This window comes from Sturnira hondurensis, unplaced genomic scaffold (assembly GCF_014824575.4).
Source record: "Sturnira hondurensis isolate 20B ecotype Veracruz unplaced genomic scaffold, ASM1482457v3 Scaffold0024431, whole genome shotgun sequence".
Taxonomy (NCBI): Eukaryota; Metazoa; Chordata; class Mammalia; order Chiroptera; family Phyllostomidae; genus Sturnira; species Sturnira hondurensis.
In genome coordinates this window covers 932,033-949,933 of record NW_028097062.1, presented here as the reverse complement: position 1 = coordinate 949,933, position 17,901 = coordinate 932,033, and the positions used below count along the sequence as shown (strand labels likewise).

The 17,901-nt window shown below is 43.6% G+C and overlaps 1 protein-coding gene across 3 annotated transcripts in view; it reads right to left on the bottom strand.

Moving 5' to 3' along the window:
- The window catches only part of CHRM3 (cholinergic receptor muscarinic 3), a 463,556-nt gene that overhangs the window by 245,850 nt on the left and 199,805 nt on the right, over positions 1–17,901 (bottom strand). The gene's annotated exons all lie outside the window — the stretch shown is intronic.

Sequence of the window (17,901 nt, the reverse complement as noted above, 5' to 3'; positions counted from 1 at the left end):
CAACCACTTCATGGAACCAATGAGCACACAGGTGGTCAGAGAGTTAAGGCAAAAGAAGCACACCTGTTGACTTCCTACGAGAGGCCCTTCAATAGTTTCACTTCTCATACCCACCAAAGCTCCCGACACAGCCAGCGAAGGACCACAGAGCAAGAAGAGGACAAAATAAAAGATGCTCCCCATCCCTTAATGTTACATGTTAGACATGGTGTTTCCATATGTGGCAAGTGAGTTCCGAGAGAAGCCCTCGGAATGATGCCTGGGCTGTCCCAGTGTGCAGCCTTCTCCCAGACACCGCAGGAGATGCAGACACCACTGTCTAGTGACCAGTCCAATCAGCATTCAGAAACAACCGAACCTTAAAGGCAACCTGCACCCACTTCAGACACTGACATCTACGTTTTCAAAGTGCAGGGCACCTGACGTTTAGGCCAGAAAGCATCTCTGAGGACAGCATCTCCTTCTGCAGGTCGATGTAAAAAAAGGAAAGGACACAGCAGGTGCCCGAGGGGAGAACGAGGGATGTATGTGCTTGTGCAGGATGCCTCCCGGCGCAGAAGCCCGAGGCCGGAGGCAGTGCTGATGGAGAGCCTGGGGAGAGAGCCTGAGGAGATAGTGCCACGTGTTTAAAGGGGAGGCACGCAGTCCCCTGGGCAGTGAAGGTGAAGCCAGGGGACAAGGACACAAGGGGCCGTGGGGTGACAAGAGAGTGCTCCAGGCGTGCAGGGGGAGGGACCTCCTCAGCAAGGACGAGAGGAGCTGAGTTCAGCATCTGAGACGAAGGTCTGTGACAAGCCAAGTGCCTGGATAACTGTTTACTTAATAATTACATAACAGGCATTTGTGTTTTGTGTTGACTCTTGTGGAAGTATCAGTCTTCAGAGGATTGGGACAAATGGAGAGGAAGGAAAGTTCTTGGTCCTCCCCCGACGTGAGAAGCACGGTCCTGCAGCACATCAGCCACTCTGCTGCCTCAGTCTCCCTCTCTCCTGCTGCTGCCACTGCCAGCACACGGCCACTGGGTCAGGGGCCCTCTCCAACTTTCAGCAGCTGGTCCAGGGGAGGGTGGTCAGCCCACTCCTCTCCCAGGTGCCCCAGTCTGAGGAGCATATCCTAGGAAAGAAGTGGCTGCAGCATGGGGAAACTGAGCTGAGTGTGTAAGGTGAGCAGTCGCCGCCTGAATCCAAGCAGTCCAACTCTTCCCACTCACTGCCTTGCCTCATTCAGAAACGGGTATCCCCACAGAAAGACCTGTCGGCCCCACCAGAGAAAACTCGGTGTGCACTCCACTCCTGCTGCAGGCGGGGGTGGGGCGGTCGTCCAGCACCTCCAGGGCAGGGCAGAATCACTACTGCCCCTCGTCTCCCTCTAGCACACAGGTGTTTTCGACTACGTGGCACATGCCAGTGAGCCTGGCATCTACCTTTCATTCTGGATTCCTTCTAGAACCCAGTAGTTCACAAGGTGAGTGCTCAGTAAAGTCCACTCAGGCACACATCAGTCCCTCACAGTAACCCACTGAGTGTCTTGCACATAATAGTAGTCCAATGAGAATGTGTTATATGGATTTTATTATCAAAGTTAACAATTACCCAGAATGCATTTGCCTGGCTTAGAATTAAGACTCCCAACATGAATACATACTAAGATTCAGATCAGGATAAAGAAGTAAATCTCTCAATGACATAAAATTAAGCTGCACTATTAATGATAAAATAGAAATGAACACTATCGAGCCATTAAAGTGTCTGCTAATAAAAATATCATGTGCACTAAGGGAAATCTAGAACAACAACTGAGACTGAACACCCCGCAGTGTCTTGATGTCTCTGTCGTGTTTGGCTCAGGAAAGCTTTCACGTTGAAAATCGGCCAGGGAACTGGCTTTCATCCTAGCTCACATCTTCTCTACTGCAAATTAATGGCACACGGCATTCATTTTGGGGTGATCTCCAGCTCTCTGCATGTACACGTGGTAGGCTCCTCCAAAGCCCAAGGAATGTGGTTGGAAGGTTACATAATCACAATGTGGCTGGCGATTCTGGAGACTGTTGTCATAATCACACAACAAAGAGAACAGCAAAGCCAGAGATGCAGTGAACTGGTTGTAAGGAAGGCCAGAGCAGAGGCCTCGGGCCTGAGAAACGCAGGCTCCAGTGTGAAGTGTCTCCAAGGCAGCAGCCCCCTTGGGTCTGATCATCCGAGGAGGCAACGCTGTGGACGGCCTCCGTGAGGGGGATGTTTTGGCCATTTCAAACAGCCCCCTCCGTGAGGGGGCTGTTTTGGCTGAACCGGACAGTCCCATTTCCTTAAAAGTTTTCCTAAAAATCACATTTGACTACTTTCTAAGTACATCACTGTTATTACTAATAAGAGGCAGAGCATGTGAGCAAATGACTTATAGACGAAGTGGATTGTGGACGAATCTGTGGCCATCTGACTTGGACAGCATTATACACATCCACAGTCTTGAAGCAAATAAGCTCACTAACCAATTTACTTCTTGTGTAATGCTGAAATTAGATCCTGGCACCTCAGGGAGGATCTAGAACATTCCCCCTTTTGATTTTACAATTTATCTTTATTTTTTTAACTTTCCTATCAGAAGACCAAAATAAATATGGCTGACCAACTTTGCTTTGGCAAAGTTGAGATTGATAGCCTGTTTTTTCCCCTCCCCAAGGACATGCTTATTGATTTTAGAGAGATGGGAAGGGAGGGGGAGGGGAATAGAAATGTTGATGTGAGAGAGAAACATGCATCAGTTGCCTCTTGTATGTGCCCTGACCAGGTATCAAACCTGCAACCTAGGTATGTGCTCTGACTAGGAATTGAACCAGTGACCTTTAGGTTTACAGGAAGACACTCCAACCCACAGAGCCACTCTGGCCAGGGCTTAATGGCCTGTTTTGTGGGAATAGGATATAAATAGGATATATCGTTCTAAAAGTGTATCTATTATGCTTAGACTGATTTTTGTTAAGTTCTTACTCAGAACTGGTTCGACTAAGTATTTGTGCCCATTCAGATGTCCTCCTGGGCTCTGCCCAATACACCAAAGCCTGTCTCCTCATTTTTAGCCATCCCATCTAGCGAGGGGAAAGCAAAGGAACCAATTAAAATAGGGGACAGTTCTTGTGGAAGAAATTATGCATGTCCTTGTCATTATTTCCAATTTGAACATGAGGCTCTGTATCTAATCACTGTTTCAAAGTTTCCCAGTAAGTATGTCAGTAAAGTGACTATATAAGCTGGGGTGCTTTTTATTACAAATCCCATATAACGGCAACAATGAAAGCAACAACATAATTTACTATCTCCTCAGCATAGGCCAGACACCGTTCCCAGCCCCTGACACAGACCCAAACACTCACTCATCACGCCATCCCCACTGTCATCTGCATTATACGCATGAAGAGACTGGCATCTGCTTTCTCTGCAGGGAACCACAGCTCTGCAGGGGTGATCGGGGCAAACGGGATGCTTCTTCATTCTCCCATCTACCACTGTCCTCTTCTGTCCACCCATTCACCCACACGACAAAACACACACAAATTACTACATCAAAGTTCAGCAGGTCCATCCATCTCCGCACCATTTCTGAGGAGTTGCGTGAGCTGCCTGGCACCTCATGGGCCTTGGTCAGGGCAGCACATGTCTCTGTGGGCCCTGAGTGTGCAGAGATGGACAGGTACGCCGTGCTCCCTACGAGCACAGCAGTGTGGGAGGAAGGTGCACTTGTGGGACCAGCATTCTGGGGCTGAAGAAAGCCACTCACTCCAGGCATTGGTTGTCAAGGAGTGTTGCCACTGTCCTTGACTGGAGTGTCTAAGGAGAAGGCCCTGAGCCAGGCTGGTGGGTTGATGGGCGCACAGCATCAGAAGCCTTCTGGGCATCTCCATCCTTGTCATCAGGATGGGGGCAGACACAGTGGTCCACAGAGCTCACAGGCCATGGTCCATTTGGGGGAACATGGCCAGGCTTAGTATTCTGGAGAGTGTATGAGTGATGGGGACACAGAGCCCTCAGAGAGAGTACGCGGGTCGGGGGTGACTATCTCAGATAAGAACGAGGAGAACCATCCAAGATGAACTGCAGACACTGATTCCCAGGTGTCTGTCAGACCTCTCAGAGGTGACACAATCCCAGAAGCCACCAACTGCAGGGGATAAACCTCCTCTATACTGACAGACGGCAAGGGTGAGCCTTGCAGGTGCCAGTTTTGGATTCTCACGACTCCCCGACTCAGAGGAGGCCTGTGAAAGTGGGTCCAGAGAGTCTCTTGAAGCCTCGCCACACCAGGGGTTCCAGTAATTCGAGGCAGTGTCAGCAGACGAGCGAAAGGGGACGCGTTGCTCTGCACTCCAACCCCAGCAGGCAGCAGCGACACAGGGACGGTGAGGAGACAGACTGCTGCCGGCCAGGGACAAGGACAGGCTATCGGTCCAGCTTCAGGAAACCGACCTCACACTGCTGAAATAAGAGGTGAAGGCTACACTCAACTAGTCATGGAAAACAGAGTGAGAAGTGTGACCTGGATGCTGTGACTTCACCTTTCACCCATGCACACAGATTAGCGACCGAAAGAAACTCCACCAATAGTAACAGCACTTGCTGGTTGGCTCTTCCTGAAATTAGATACGATTTTTGTGTACTTCTATATTTTTTAATAAGTTAGGAGAAGTAAAAAGTACTTCACGACAACGCACTGCTGTTTGTTTCTACAGTGCTGGTGAAATAGTAGAATTGAGGGTTTTTTTGCATCTGAGGATTAACCCATTCCTTCAGCATTAAGCTATTTTAAAGCAAAGTAAAAAAATAAGTAAAGACAGTATTAAATATCACTTTTTAAAAGGCTATAGGTATATGTTTTATATACCATGTTAAGTATAAAGACATTTTAATAATTTATAATAAATGACCTTATAAAATCAAACTCTATAGTTGATGCCCACTGGCTGGAATATCAGTTAAAATAGCAGTTCGGGCCCTGGCTGGTGTAGCTCAGTGGATTGAGTGCGGGCCTGCGAACCACACGATCGCTGTTCGATTCCCGGTCAGGACACATGCCTGGGTTGCAGGCCACTTCCCAGCAGGGGACTCACGAGAGGCAACCACACATTGATGTTTCTCCCCTTCTCTCCTTCCTTTCCCCTCTAAAAGATAAACAAATAAAATCTTTAAAAAAATAAAATAAAATAAAATAAAATATCAGTTCGGTATATTGCATTTACTAGACGATGCAATGAAAACTTAGAAGAGAGAAACTTAGTATAAAATCAAATATACACAACTTTAGTATCCTACTTATTTTTAAGTCTCTATTATATTAGTCTGTATTTATTTTTTCCCTGTACGGACTAAACTGTGTCCCTTCAAATTCACATGTGGAAGCCCTTGCCCTCAGAGGGCTGTATTTGGACATAGAACATTTAAGGCAGTAAATTAGGGTTACATGAGATCGTGGGGGTGTGGTGACCCTATCCAATAGGGCCAGTGTCCTTGAAGAAACTCTCTCTTGTTCTAGAGAGAGCAAGAAACTTGCTCTCCCTCCTGAGCTCTCTCTTCATGCACAATGAAAAAGCCAGGTGAGGGCACAGTGAGAACCACTGTCTCCAAACTGGGGAAAGAGGCCTCCCCAGAAACCCATACTCTAGTACCTTGACCTTGGACCACCAGCCTCCAGAACTGTGAGAGGAGAAATTTCTGTTGTTTAAGCCACCCAGCCTGTGGAATTTTGTTACAGAAGCCCAAGAAGACTAATACATTCCCAATTTGATATTCAGTTCTACATGAACAAAAACCTATCAGAGGTTATCTCTATCTTTTCTTGTAGTTTTGGCTTTTCTGTTTGTTTGTTTAAAATCACAGAATGTTGAACCTGAAAACAATTAAAGTATAACTTATCCCAAGTTCTACCATTTCTGACTTTTGTTTTTTGGTTACAAGTGGTGGATATACAATGAAATGTGAACTTTAAGAAGAATATGTATGATAATAGAGCCCCATTTGCCAACATCTTTCAGAATCAGGAAAAAAACAGACAAAATCTCGATACCCTATTTCTTCCTTTCATAGCACAGCGAATTTAAAGGCAATGCACAGCCATGCGCATATGGAGGCCTGTGCCGAGCCAAAGAGTGCAAGGGTCATTCATCGCATGTGACTCACCAGGTATTTCTGAAACCTGTGAGGTAGAGTAATTAAAAAGAGTTCATTGGTGTTAGTGGCTGAAATGAGGTGAAAGGAGGAGGAGCCAGGGTTTACATAGTCACTCACCCTTTCCCATGGAAAACAATGACTTCCCACCTTTATATTCCCACGAGACATGCAGCTAGGCACGAGTTGAGCTCACTTGTAATTCTCAGGAGCCTGTGCAGGCTGAGTGGGAAGACGTGGCTGTGGGCAGGAAGCCTCTAACCGTCCTGGTTCTGTCCCTGACTCTCTGCACTCAAGCCATCGCCTTTGTCAGCCCACGTGCCAGCCACACTAAGAATTTAGGAAAAGAGTTTGAAAACTGACCATTCATTCATATATGACACATAATAAAATGCTTTCCTCTCTTATTTTTTAGTTATGAAGTAATAAATATCATTTACTCAACCAAATTATTTGAAGGGAAACAGTTGGATGGTGTTTGCCCTCCCCACTCCCACTCCCAAATTCAGTCCTCATGAATGTTCAGGGGCTGTCTGCTGTTCCATGATCTGCTCATTCACGTGCACCCTCCGCCCTCACAACTCTGCCGCCACCGCCGGCACAATGCGTCCGCACCTCTCGCCCAGCCAGGCGGCACACGTTCTCCATCAGCCTGTGGAGCTTCCGCTGGCTCTTCAGGAGTTAGTAAGTGCCCCTTAGCATGGACCAGCCGTCCTTTATTTAATTAACCCTTTTACCACCTGTGAGATTAGGAATGTTTCATTTTTTCTGGTCCATTTAACAGCATTAATCCTTGTGCATATGTACAGGTAAGTTCATTTTTGTAGTTACATATGCCTAAAACAACAAAGTATGGGTCAGAGGGTCTTCACAGTTTATATTGTACTCCAGCAGATAATGCCAGCTACTTATTGCAATCTCTTTTCCCACTTTCCTCACCATGTTTGGATATTACCTCTGTTTCTCTGTTGATTGACTGTAAATCTGTCTGGTTATTGGCAAGAAACAGCACTCTCAGCAGCACCTCTGCTGTCTGCAGGGCCTCAGAGATGGGCTTGCACCAAGCAGACTGGCCCAGCCCCTGGCCGCTGTGCCAATGCTGGGACATGAGAGGGAGACAACCCCTGGAAAATATGTTAGGAAAACAAGAGCAACTAGTATTCAAAGGAAGGATTTTTAAAGGCTTATGTTGCATTAAGTGAAAACCAGTAAATGTTCATTCAGTATGCTTCTCTACACAGGAAACATACTGATTTAAAAGTCACTACTATTATTTTTACTATAAGACTATAATTTTAAAAGTGTCTACCTCACCAAATGGCTTCCTGTGTTCTTTTAAAGGTCAAAGAAAAAAAAAACTATAACAAAGGAAAATGTCCAGTCTCTAGTTCCTGAATTTTATAAACAACATTATGCCTTTAAAATGCCACTCTTCAGCCAGAGATGGCTCTGTTCAGACACCTGGAAATGGTCATCACTTTTCCTTCAGGTCACCTTGCAGCAGGCCCCACTCATAATTAGTCCTTAAACTTTCATCTCTTTCTTTGAAGTTAAGTCACAGTAGGAATGTAAAACCCAGGAGGGAGGGTTTCTTCACTGTGGCCCAGCCAGCGCTACAGCACCTGATCCAACACCAGTGTTCCCATGGGTTCAAGGATCTAATTTTGAAGGGAAAAAATAGGTGCTGTTTATAAACCTGAGGTTTAGATGGTTATAAACAAGTTTACTTCAGGTGCTTCTGCCAGGAATCAGAGCAACACTGTAAAGGACCACTGGAATTTGAAGTCTACTGTCTGTCCCTGCAGGGGACCTATTAGGTATGCTGAGAGTTGGAAAGATGAGAAAAAAAATCAGTAACAATATAGGCTTAACCTAAAACACCCTAGGCAGTGCTGTTCTTTTTTTAAGAAAATATTTTTATTTATTTTTAGAGAGAGGGGAAAGAAAGGGAGAGAAACATCAATGTGTGGTTGCCTCTCATGCGCCCCCTACTGGGGACCTGGCCTGCAACCCAGGCATGTACCTGGATGGGGAATCGATCTGGCAACTCTGGTTCGTAGGCTGTCACTCAATCCACTGAGCTACACCAGCCAGGGCCTGTTCTTAAGTACAGTGATTCTTCACCTATCACTGGAGTTACGTTCCAGAGACCCCCCCGTGATAGGTGAAAATCCTCGAAGTAGTGGTGTTATATTTATTTTATTATTTATATATATTTTGAGGCTTTATAAACCCTTCCCACACTCCTATAAACCTCACTATCTTATTAACCTTTTCCACACTCTTATAAACAGTTCATCTGTTCTTAAAGACTTTCTACACTCTTAAACCTACATAATTTTAACAACATAGAAAATTCTATATGGGTACTCACCAGTGAAGTATCATGGACTTTCCATGATACAGTGAAGCCACAATAAATGAACTGCGATATAGCAAGGGACAACTGTAATCACAATAATGAAGGTAGATTTTGCTCCTGCCTAGGATTTTCTTATTTGGAGAATAATGTTTTCCCTTCTTTCTTTCCTTTTTCAGTATTTATAGGAAATTTGCAGGTTGGGTCTTCAGCAATAGCTGAGTCTGGACTTTGGGCAGTCACTTCATTTGGTGCCTCAAGTTAAAATTGTTAACTTTCCTCAGGGGAATATAAAATAACTACTTCTTGTGGAAAAGAGAAAGAAAACGCTCCATCTAAATCACAATGTGGATCTCTGTCAAATGATGGGACAGTGTGTGATTTTTTTCTAACACTCTAGCTTTCTGCATTTTTTTTATGGACATGTATGAGTTTTGTATGGAAAAAGTCAGCCATTGTTAATATAACAAGAATGGTTTGTGTGACATCAATGGAACCCAGCAGCCAAGGAGAGTGGATTGGAACACACATGTGTGAACAATGATGACCTCACTGTACTAGAGAGTGGGGGTGGTAGATGACATTCAGTGAGCATGTGTACTGTGTGGCCATCACATTCAAAATGACTGAGTGACCAGAGCAATGAATCTGCATCAAACTTTCCATTAAGCTTGAACATTCCTTCATGGAAACCATTCAGATGATCCACAAGGCCACAGCTGTGGGCAACTGGTAATTGGCAGCTTCGTCACAACACACCCACCCATGCCTCACATCTCATGCAGAGTTTTTTGGCAAAACATCAAATCACCCAGGTGGCTCAGCCCTGCTACGGCCCAGATTTGGCACCCTGCAACTTCTGGCTTTTCCCAAAACTAAAATCACCTTTGAAAGGGAAGAGATTTCAGGCTGTTGATGAGATTCAGGAAAATAGAACAGGGCAGCCGATGGTGACTGGGAGAACTGTGTGAGGTCCCAAGGTGCCTACTTTGAAGGGGACTGAGGTGTCACTGTCCTACGTGCAATGGTTCTTGTTTCTTGTATCTCCTCCTATGAATGTCTCCGTTTCTCAGGCCCCCTACTACATTTTGATGAAAAAGTAGATCCCGGATAACATGAAGCCTGAGCTGCTCTCCAGGTCAGTTTGGCTCCTCCACGTTTGCCCTGCTGCTCTTTGAGCCACTTCTGTTCCTACCCCTCAGCTCTCGGCTGCCCACTTCTGTGGCTGCTAAGATCCTATAATTAAAGTTATCCCTACTTATCTTTTCAAGTGTCTACCTCTTCCACAGGACTGTGGGTAAGGACTGCGTGCCCACCCACATTGCTGCTCTGGTAGATTGACAGCTCGGAGCAAGTGAAGTAATGCCTGGAAAACTCTGAATAGCAGGCTCTTCTCAGAAAGCACTGCAGCCAAGACATAACACTGAGGAGGCAGTTGATTGAACAAATAAACAAGGCCAGGCTGGCTCGACTGGAAAGGTGTCTGGTACACCAAGGTTGCAGGCTTGATCCCCAGTCAGGGCACATACAAGAATCAACCAATGGATGCATCAATAAGTGGGATAACAAATTGTTGTCTCTCTCTCTGTCTCCTTTCCTGTTTCCCTAAAATCAACAGAAAAACAAGTGACAAACTATCAATAATAACAACAAAAGAAATTTAACAATGGCAGGCAGAAACTGAGAAGATTTATAAATGCTCCTATGAGATACAAGATAAACTGGATCACTTTCGTGAAGTGACAATCATTGCCATGGAGACTCCTTCATTTATGTTGTGTGTGTGTGTGAGAGAGAGAGCAGAGCAATGAAAACTAATACTAGAAATCTCCATTACCTCCAGATGCTGCATATCATTCTGCTTATAAAAACACAAATATTTTAATGCCCCATTGTGGAATCAACTTTTTTGACACAATGATGTCTCCTTTTTGTAAAAATTAACTCTGGCTAGCATTGTTGTAGAGAGCGACTGTCTGGATTCTGGCAAGTTACCAGAATGACTGCTTATTTAGAGTGGGTAACATGAAGCAATAAGAAGGTTCTTCATAGGTGTTTGCAGCATTTTCTAGACTGTGCCAGATGTTTTGGGGGCTCCACAATATTCAGAAAAAGAGGTTTAGTGCCTATGCACATTCAAAAAGTACCAGGTTCAGTGCTCTGTCCCCACTGTCTCAACAACAGGATCATCAGAAATAAAAATCAAGAGGTGTCCTCTGAGCTTCCTGACAGCAGACCAATGCTGCTGTCCAGGTCCCACCCTGTCTGGCCCGGTGAGATGTCCCGAGGGGACCCAGTGTGAACGTTGCATTGCACTAACAGCATGGAACTCTCCACTTCGGTAGGAAAAATACATTTGTTCTTCAGAGTCTAGCCTGGCTTGCAGATGAATTTGCCCTTGGGCCTACACAAGTATTTCCCCAAATTCACAGACTCTGTAATATCACAAAAAATAAACTTATTTTTCTGAAAATGGAATAATGTAGGCTATGCTTCACAACAACAGAAATGAATTGATTTGGGAGAGAAAAAAACATTCAATAACAGCATTTAGAAATACACATTTTCAAGTTCACATTCAAAATGCAACCATAATATCCTTAGACACACTCTTGAAAATCTAATGAGCTCCTAAAACTATATTGAGCTAAAAATCTCCACCTCAAATACATGGAAAGGTCAGTTTTGATGAGATGTGGCAGTTCTTATCTTACAGACATTCTCAGGAAATATAATAATGTAGGTGATGTAAACAACATATTTCATTATTTTATCCAGAGATTTTCTTGTTAAATATTTTTCAGAAAATGCTCAAATGTCCTACTTAGTTTGGCTATTTTTGCTGAAGCAGTACCTTTGGTTGGTAAATGGTTAACTCGCTGTTGAAAAACCACCTGCCTGGAGCTGGGCTCATGGCCCCTGAGCACTAACACAGAAAAGAGCCCTTTAAGTGAGTAGATCAAAGCCCAGTGGTACAGGTACACAATGGAATACTACGCAGCAGAAAAAGGAAGGAACTCCTGCCTTTTGTGACAGCACAGATGGACCTGGAGACTAGTAGGCTAAGTGAAATAAGTCAGTTGGTGAAAGACAAATACCATATGATCTTACTTATAAGAGGAATCTAATGAACAAAATGAACTCGTGAGCAAAATAGAACCAGAAGCATAGAATCATGGAACAGACTAGCTGCTGTAGGAGGGGTAGGGGAGGGGAGACTGATTGAAAGGAGGGGAAGGGATTAGTTAAAGAACATACTTGAAGGACCCATGGACATGGACAATCATTTGGGACTGATTATGGAAGTGGAGATCAGGCTGAGTGGAGGCAGGGTGGAGGCAGGTTAAAGGGGTAAAATGTGGGACAACTGTAATAGCAAAAACAATGAAACATCAAAAAAAAGTAAGAGCTATCTTCTTCCCACCCCCCAAAAGAGAAAGAAACTCAATGAAAATTTACACCTACAGAGAACAGTTACATGGCACAATGCCCTCTATATTATGTTAGGTTAAAAAAAAAAAACTTCTATATAAAGTCTGGACAACTGGTCTACAATATTATAAGTGCAAAATCTACACAAAATATAAAATCTTTAGAAAGACACAGAAAATGTAGGTTTATTCTGATTAAGCAGGTCAAAAACAGTCAGTTATCAGTAATTTTGTATAATTTGACTTGCAAATCAAAATGTTAATAGTGGCTATAACTTGTAAGTTGAATAATTATTTTTTATTTTTATTTTTGTATGCTCTCACTTGTTTTCAAAATGGTTCCTAATGAGCATCCTTTGTTTTAAGTCACACATGTCATAACTTTTTAAAAGAGGATACACAGAGGCAAAAGCATGTTCATGAAGAGGCTGGGTGTTTAATGGAGGAAGGCTAAGGACAGAGGAGATGGTGGCTATGATTTGCTGTCATTTCCCAAAGCTGGGTGGAGAGTCCAACATCTCACTATAGAACTGAGCTCTGAGAAAGGACCTGGGCTGACCAGTATTCAGGGGAAAGAACATTTGCCATTAGATTTGGTCTCTTCAATGTGAGCACCCATGTGACAGTCCTGTGCTCAGTGCTGAGCTGTGGGAGCCTCGGGAATAGCCCTGGTGGGTCTCACTCAGGGCTGTGCGGGCCCCTCCCTGGGTCCCAGCACTGGGGCTGCACAGGTGTCTCCCACTGGAAGGAGGGGTCCACTCCCATCTGCATGCTCCTCCAGACTAATGGATGACAGCAGGGAGGTACCTGTACCTTCCCCCCAAAGGTCTATTTGCATTTTACAAAAATGGTTTCCTTCTGGTGACAACCATTTTATTGAGGTCACTTCCCCAAAACTGTGGGTAAAGTGGAAGGAGAGGAAAGCAGTTAGAATCTAATAAAACTCAACTTGTTATTTAAAAAATGAGAATTATTCACTGAGAAATAGTCAACAAAAGAATAAATAATTCTTGAAAAAAACATAGTAATTGGTTTCCATCTCATGGAGACTATACTTTTCAAACTAATAGAAGGGCACTTTTATTTGACTGCAATGCCTTTGTATTCCAGTTTGCTTTTTAAAATTCTAGTAATTCCACATATCTTTGAAAGAGAGTTGATCCTTTGAAAGAGATTATGTAAATTTTTTGGCAATTAGACATTCATTTAGGAATCCAAAAATACTACAAACGCAAACACTTCTGTAATCTATGAAATCACACCCACTTTTTCAGGCACTGAATCACACTGTTTCCCTTCCATTGCATGAGGCAACTGCTGCACTGAGCAGACAGTTGTGTGGGGTGAGGCACTGCTGGGTGGGGCCCCCCAGGAGGCAGCACACATCACTGGGCATCTGAGGGAAAGACAATGCAGGAACTTAAGTCAGGGGCCATGGGTCCATTTCTCCTACAGTTCAGTATAAGCCTATTTCTGTGAATAAGCATTAAAACTTTAAAAATTATTTCCAGATCTTCCCAGGGCAGTCTGACAACCACTATTCCATATATATAATGTGAGAGATCTTTAAACTCAGATTTTTTACTTAAAATTTTACAGTATATGTATCCTTTACATTCATCCATGTAATATTATTCAATTGATGCTTTGATCTGTTTAGTTGTAGGAGATCAGTAGGATTGCAAATATGTTTCAAATAAGTAGCCATGCCACATTCCTAGCTTGGCCTTTATTCAGAAGTCTGACTCCTGATAGGTTAATTATTGATAAGCATAACTAATTAGACTGAGACCCAAACCTTGGTCATTAGGAAACCACAGGCCACACAGAGCTATATCTAAGCTTCCTACTCTTTTCCTTTTCTTGAAAATGTGGCGCTATGTTTTCTCGATTGCTGCTGTCATGACTTGAGGTTGCTGATGAATGATTAGAGGCACTGATGTGGGCCCAGGTGCCTGAGTGCCTGTGTGCACGACAGAGCAATGAGCATGAGAAACACACTCATGCTCAGCAAGACAGGCAGAGGGAGAGGGACAGATACACACACGATGACAGACATTGTTCTCTACCCGGGCTACTCTGTTCCCACTAACATCACCTGTTCAGAGACCTGAATTCCTCAGGCTCCTGCATTATTTGGGGGCAGGGGGCAGTGACCACAGATCACAGTATGCTGTGTGGTACCTGTGACTAGAAAGCCTCTAAAATATGTAATATATGTGATCCTTGTTTTTCTAAAACTACCAACCCTATAGTTAAATATGCATAAAGATGAGCATGGTCTTAATCCTATTCTTGAAAACCACAGCAATTTGTTGTTCTGAAATTGCTTGTCTTACTCCAGTCACTGGTGCCTTCTCACACTGAACCTGGAACGTGGAGAAAGAGCTTCACGCTTGCTTATGCACAGTAAGTGCAGCCCAGACTGGCCTGGCCAGGCCTGGGGCCTTGTGAAACAGCTCACCTGTCCCTGGGGCCAGCTCAGGTCGTCCCGGGAGCATTGGGAGAACCACACAGAAAGTGGCAAGAGGATCCCAAGTCCCATTGACCTGTTCTGCAATATACATTTTTAGGTACCATTCTCCTAATCTTGTGTGTATGTCTGAAAAAGAAAAATGGCTGACACCTATAGAACTTTAACAAATTCCATGTGGTTTTCATCAACTACCTCATGTCATTCTCATGGTGGGCACTCTTATGATCACCCCTGCACTTGAGGAGGACAGACCCAGGTCTGGAAGGGCTAAGTAGTGTCCTTAGGATGATACAGGCAACAGGTGACAGAGTTTGACTCTGGACTGTCAGGCCAGAACTGGGGCTGGACCTCCACGATGTTCTAACTGCTGCCTGGGAATCAGCCCTCAGTTCTGTGGTGTGAGGCAATGTCAGCATTCCACTAGGTGAGTCCTCTAGAGAATGGACAAAATATGATGGAAAGGAGAGAAAAACAGGAACCCGAACTGCTCCTGAGAAAGCTGAGTGATCTGCAGTTCAAACTGACATTTCTCAGTGCGCAACACAATGAGGTGGGCAGGCGCTGAGGAACAGGCCTGTTTCTGTGTATCTGTGGGTTTGATTGCTTTTTTCTTATCTGTTCAAAGAAGAGGCTTGCAATTTACGGAATGGAGAAGAAGATATGTTCTGACTTAAGGAAAAGTTTTAGAGCGTGAAGAAGACTTTGCAGGACTCAGAAAGTGTCGATACCCTCTACTTACAGCAGTGGCAGCGCAGGACAGAAAATGCACAGGACAGCTGCACACCAACTGACAAAGCCACCGAATCCGAACTAAGCAAAGGCCGCTAAAGGATGTGTGGAATTATGTCTCGGGAACCAATTAAAAGTCATAAATCTGGTACATGTCTTCCAAGAGTCTCTCTTCGAAGAATGTCAGAGCAGCAGAAATTGTGATTGTCCTTTTGGTTGATAAACTATTAAGACTTATGATAAAAGTGATATTTCCATCTCTGAATACTTTTCAGCAGAAAGAGAAATTTATTTCTAGGTTTATGGAGAGCTGATAACCAAAACAACAGAATTATAAAGTGACAAAAGCGACCCTTGCTTTATGACCCAGGGGATGTTATCTCATGAATGAGTCTATGTCAGGGGCCCCCAACCTCCAAGCTGTGGGCCAGTACCAGTCTGAGCCCGTTAGGAGCTGGGCTGCACAGCAGGAGGTGAACTTGAATGTAATGTGCTCGAATCACCTTACAACCAACGCCCCCACTGCACTCAGGTTCATGGAAAAATTGTCTTCCATGAAATCGGTCCCTAGTGCCAGACAGGTTGGAGACTGATGGTCTATATCTGTAAATTAATTTACATAAATTAGAATATTAGATATTGTACTTAAGAATTCTTAATATCTATAAAATCGTCATCTTCATTTTTCATCAATATCAATATCTAAACTTCTTAAATATAAAAACTGACAATCAGTTTTAGGTCGATTTGTCTAAATTTGCCATACACATTATAAAAATTTGTCTGCAGAGAGAAGCCATTACTGGGGAGACCTGAGTCAGGGGATCCATGACTCTTCTCGGTTCTTGTCTTGCTCAGAGCAGATCACTTCAAATGAGAGACAACACATGTAGTAGAAATGAGAAAGCAGGTATATCTGTGAAGCACACTCAAGTTTAAAGCTGTAAGCAGGCAGCCGGCTTGTCTGAACACCCCACGTATGGAGGAGAGGAAGTTGTTCATAAGTTCCTTTGTAAATTCATTCTTCTACACACTTGAGCACCCGGCTACAACTGGGCACTCAGCTAATCTGAGTGCCCCGAATATTGGGGTCAGGGGTTGCATGCTTTTGTCAGTTTCTAGGTTCCTCCTCCTCCTCTCCCTGTCAGGCCTTGGGGCAGTTACAAAGGCTTTCTTTCTCAGCTAGTGGAGATGGTACACACAGACTTTCAAGGGCTGTCCTCCTGTGCTATTACAGTTTTGTGTGTGATATTTGGAACGCCTTGCAATGTTATCGAGCAGGGCTGAGGACTGCTGGGTCAGTAGGTAAAAACGTCTCCCTTTTGTTTCTAGCCTCCTGTTTTAATTTTTTTTATGTAAGACTGTAATGGCAGAGGCCCTGCTTTATTTCTCCACTAGTGGCTCAGTCCTCGCTGGTACCTAAGAAAATGATCAAATTTCAGTTTTTTTCTTAGATTCAAAAAATGTCACAAACTGTAGATTTAGTCAGTATTTGATTGATTGTCTGCTTATACAATATATACAAGGTTTGTCCAGAAGGCATCCAGATACGTAATATGAAAAATAGCACCATTCATTGAAAAAGATATAAAATACAAGAAACATTGTACGCAGGACAATGACACCTCAGTCTTCTTCAGAGTAGGCACCTTGGCAGGTCACACAATTCTCCCAATTGTCATCAGTGGCCCTGTTGTATTTTCCTGAATCTCACTGATGGTATGATATCTCTTCTTTTCAAAGGTGGTTTTAGTTTTGGGAAAAGCCAGAAGTTGCAGGGTGCCAAATTTGGGCTATAGGAGGGGCTGAATCACCTGGGTGATTTGGTACTTTGCCAAAAAACTGCAGGTGACGTGATGCATGAGCTGGTGTGTTGTAGTGATGAAGCTGCCAATCACCAGTTGCCCATAGCTGCAGCCTTCTGAGTCACTCAAATATTTTCCATGGAGGAATGTTCAAGCTTAACACAAAATCTGATGCAGATTCATTGCTCTATTCACTCAGTCATTTTGAATGCAACAGCCACACAGGTCACATGCTCACTCAATGGCATGCACCACTCCTACTGACTAGTACAGTGAAGTCATCACTGTTCACGCATGTGCATTCCAGTCCACTCTCCTTTACTGCCAGCCTACATTAATGTTGGGAAAACTGTTCTCATTATATTAACAGTGGCTGGACTTTTTCTGGACAAGCTCGGAACTCTTTAAAGCCATGTTTAAGAAATTAACATAAGTACATCATACTTAGTGAGTATAATGGTAGGAACATGGTTTATAAAAAGAAATCAAATCAGAGTTAAGACTTAAATGTTGGACCCCAAACTGTAACACTCCTGGAAGAAAACAGAGACAGTAAACTCTCTGACATTGCTCTTAGTAATATCTTTTGGATTTGTTGCCTTGAGCAAGGGAAACAATAGCAAAAACAATCAAATATGACCACATGAAACTAAGACGTTTTGCACAGCAAAGGAAACCATCAACAAAATAAAAATACAGCCCACTGAATGAAAGAAGATATTCACCAATGAGTCATTTAATAAAGGGTTATTATCCAAAATTTATTTTAAAAAACTCACATAATTCCATGCCAAAGAAACAAACAACCCAATTAAAAAGTGGGCAGAGGACCTGAATAAACTCTTCTCCAAAGAGGACTTACCGATGGCCAATAACCATATGAAAAGATGCTCAATGCTGCTAATTATCATGGAAGTGCCAATAAAAACTACAATAAAATGTC